The 4,220-nt window shown below is 37.2% G+C and overlaps 1 pseudogene; it reads right to left on the reverse strand.

Moving 5' to 3' along the window:
- Nucleotides 1-998: 998 nt before the first annotated feature.
- Nucleotides 999-1,481, reverse strand: LOC109382957 (ATP synthase subunit d, mitochondrial pseudogene; annotated as a pseudogene).
- Nucleotides 1,482-4,220: the final 2,739 nt, after the last annotated feature.

A 4,220-nucleotide genomic window follows, 5' to 3' on the forward strand; every position in this document is an offset into this window, starting at 1 on the left:
AAAAGTATTATATCATTGACTATATTCCCTATGCTATGAATTACATCCCCATGACTCATTTTATAAATGAAAGTTTATACTTCTTTACCCCCTTCCCTTTTTCTGCCCAAATCCCTCCCTTCTGGCAACCATCAATTTGTTCTCTGTACCTGTGAGCTTTTTTCTGTTTTATTTTGTTTTTTAGATGGCACACAGTGAAGTAATATGGTATTTGTCTTTCTCTGTCTGACTTATTTCACTTAATGTAAGACTCTCTAGGTCCATTGATGTTGCAAATGGCAACATTTCATTCTTTTTTTATGGCTGAGTAATATTTCATTACATACACACACACGTCAGTTATCCATTTATCTATCTATAGATGATGACATCTAAGTTGCTTATATATGCTGGCTATTGTAGACAATGCTGTGATGAACATAGGGATACATATATTTTTGTTTGTTCTGCATTATATGTCTGCTCTATCCCTGTATGTCTGTTAATATCTACTTTATGTATTTAGGTGTTTCTACACTGAGTGTATAGATGTTTACACACGCTATGTTATCTTTCTGGATTGATTATTTTATCATTATGCAATGCCATTCTTGTCTCTTGATATAGTCTTTGTTTTAAAATGTGTTTGTCTTATATAAGTACTGCTACCTCAGCTTTCTTTTCCTTTCCATTTGCATAAAATATGATTTTCCATTCATTCACGTTCAGCCTGTTTTGATCTGAAGTGAGTCTGTCTGTTCTAAGCAGCATATGCATGGGTCTTCTCTTTTTTATCCATCGAACCACTCTATCTTTTGATTGGAGTCCATTTACATTTAGAGTAATTATGGATATGTATGTACTTATTGCCATTTTATTTAATGTTTTCTGGTTGTTTTTGTAGCTCTTCTCTGTTTCTTTATTCTCTCTCTCTCTCTCTTTTTATTTTTTTTACTATGTAATTACTTTTAATATTGAGTTTATAATATGAGTGCCAGAGCTTTCTTCCAGACTCCAGTTTATAAATTCTTAATTAGTTTGTGAGGCCTGTAGGGATACTTCTTCTTGTCTAATTTGGTTTCTGGGAAGACTACATTCAAGTCCTCAATGGTCATCTGATCGAATGGAATTATGTTCCTCATCTTCTCCAGCTCTTTCTCATACTGTTCAATCCTGATCTTTGACATACACAGAAACTCAACACAACTTTTCACATCTTCTTTTTCTTCTGCATCTACCAGGCTACTGTATTTATCCTCCTGCACAGAAACTTTCAGCACCTTAAACTTCGCAAAGTCATCTACCAAACCGGCCTTTGCAACATTGGCCTTGTAGTAAGCCCAGTCAATAGTAGGTGGATTCTCAGGTAGAGTGGCCAACCTGGAGGTAAGGGCCTCATTCCAGGATTTCAGGGAGTTAGCAATGGCCTTCTGGTTTCAGGGTATGATCTCCCCAAAAGCCACCCAGTCAATGGTTTGTAAAGCAAGTTTTCACCCAGCCATTGAGATCTTTTCACTGACCCCTGCGGCCCACAGCTCACAACAGCAAGTAACCTCTTTCTTCTCTTATATATCAGTGACTTTCTTTAGTGGTTTGTTTGGGTTCCTTTTTCTTTCTCTCTTTCTCCCTCCTTTTATTCTTTCTTTCTTTCCTTCCTTCCTTCCTTCCTTCCTTCCTTCCTTCCTTCCTTCCTCTTCCTTTATTCCTTCCTCTTTCTTTCTTTCTTTTTTTCTTTCTTTCTTTCTTTCTTTCTTTCTTTCTTTCTTTCTTTCTTTCTTTCTTTCTTTCTTTCTTTCTTTCTTTCTTTCTCTTTTTATCTATCATCTGTCTATCTACCATAGGATTTTGGTTAGTGGTTACATGAGATTCATTTTTAACAAGCTATGTTTATAGCAGGTATTTTAATTTGATGGTTGCTCAAGTTCAAACACATTCTAAAAGCACAACATTTTTTTACTTGTCCCCCCAAATTTATGTTTTTGATATCATATTTTACATCTCATATGTGTGTATCCCTTAACTGATTACTGTACTTATACATGATCTTACTACTTTTGTCTTTTAACCTTCATAATAACTTTACAATTGGTTGATCCACTACATTTTCTAAATGTTTGCCTTTATCAGTGAGATTTTTTTCTTTCCTGTATTTTCTTATTTTTAGTTTTGGCTTTTCTTTTCTGCTTAAAGAAGTCACTATAACATTTTTTGTAATGCTGATTTAGTGGTGATCTTCTTTAGTTTTTGCTTGTCAAGAAAACATTATATCTCTCCTTCAATTCTGAATGATAACTTTGTTGTGTATATTACTATTGATTTTAGGGTTTTCCCCTCATTGCTTTGAATATATTGTGCCATTCCCTCTGACCTGCAAAGTTTCTGCTGAAAAATCGTCTCATAGTCTTATGAGAGAAATCACTTGCACATGACTAGCTGCTTTTCTTTTGCTGCTTTTAGGATTCTCTCTTTATCTTTAACTTTTGGCATTTTAATTATGATGTGTTTTGTTATAGGCTTCTTTGGGTTTATCTTGTTTGGCATTCTCTGTGCTTTCTGGACTTGAATATCTGTTTTCTTCATCAGGTTAGGGAAGTTTCAGTAATTATTTCTTCAATTAAGTTTTCTGTAACTTTCTCTCTTTCTTCTCCTTTTGGGACACTTATGATTCAAGTGTTGTTATGTTTGATGTTGTCCTGGAGGTTCCTTAAAGTATCCTCATTTTCTTTGATTCTTTTTTCTTTTTGCTCTTTCAGGTAAGTGATTTCCCTACCTTGTCTTCTAGCTCACTAACTCATTCTTCTGCATCACCTAATCTGCTCTAGTGTATTCTCTCTAGTGTATTTTTTTTTTATTTCAGTCATTGTATTCTTCAGTTCTGATTGATGGGGTTTTTTTTTTTAAATAGATTTTCTATCATTTTATTGAAGTTCTCACTGATTTATCTTTTTCTCCTGTCGGTTGAACATATTTATAACCATTGTTTTCAAATCTTTATCTGGTAAATTGCTTGTCTCCATTTCATTTAGTTTTCTCTGGGGTTTTGTCTTATTCTTCTTGTTTGGAAGGCATTTCTCTGTTTCCTCATTTTCACTGTCTTTCTGTGTTTGTTTCTATGAATTAGGCAAAACAGCCATCTCTTTTGGTCTTGAAGGAATGGGCTTGTGTAGGAACTTTCCTTTTGTAAACTTCATGTGCTGGGTGTCTTTGGCAGGCAAGTTTCAGCTATTAATGATCTGGAGCAAGAACAGGCCCTTGGAAGTCCCAGGGACAAGCCTTGCAGGGGCCACACGGGTGGCTACCTGGAATTGTAGTTGGAGCTGGTTCAGGCCACAGGGAATCCCAGGGGCAAGCTGGAGCCCAGAGCTGTAGCTGAAGTGGCCATGGTCTGCATGGGGTCCAGGGGATAAGCTGTGGAGCTAATGTGGGCCTGGAGCCTGGGGGGCACCAGGATAGCCTTGACCATCTGGCAAGACAGCCATGATTGTTCTCCTGCCTATGTCATCAAAGTGGAGGGGGAACAAAACAAATGGCACTCTCCAGTGCCACCAACGCCTGAGTTCCCACAGCTTCCTTCTCATTAAGCAGATGGCCTAGGCTTAGTGGATGGATTTCCTTTCTGTAGAGTCTAGATGCCCTATAAACAACTGTGTTTTTTGTTTTTTTTGTGTTGTTTGTTGGTTGGTTGGTTGGTTGAATGGTTGGTTGGTTGGTTTTTGCTGTGTCCCAGTCCCAGTGAACTTGGGTGTGGGCACTTCAGTGATCCCCTCCTACTGCAGGTTGGTGCATTGGAGATAAGATTAGAATGGTACCATGTATCTTTCCCTTCTACCTATTTCCGTGTTGCTTTCAGTTTGTTGATCAGAAGCTATTCAGTCAGCTCTCAGTTCTTCTTCGGGGTGAATTGCTCTGTCTGTAGATGTAAGTTTGATGTGTTCTTGGGAGGAGGTGAGTGTAGGGTCTTCCTATGTCATTATCTTGGACCAGAAGCCCTGTGTTTCATTCTTAAATTAAAAATAGCACAATACTACAAATTCCCTGACTTGTAAGCATACATGTTATACTCTTAGCCTGTGGCCTTCTTATCTGACACATTAGACTTCTCCAGAAGTCACTTGATTTTCTTAGATTTCAACACATTTGATTGTTTATTCATTGACACAGCACTCAATAGTTTTGCAAAGTCCTCAAAGCTCCTGTGGCTGAGACATTACAGTCAAGTTTAATTGCATAAAATAGTTATA

Source organism: Hipposideros armiger, unplaced genomic scaffold, assembly GCF_001890085.2.
Source record: "Hipposideros armiger isolate ML-2016 unplaced genomic scaffold, ASM189008v1 scaffold_73, whole genome shotgun sequence".
Lineage (NCBI taxonomy): Eukaryota > Metazoa > Chordata > Mammalia > Chiroptera > Hipposideridae > Hipposideros > Hipposideros armiger.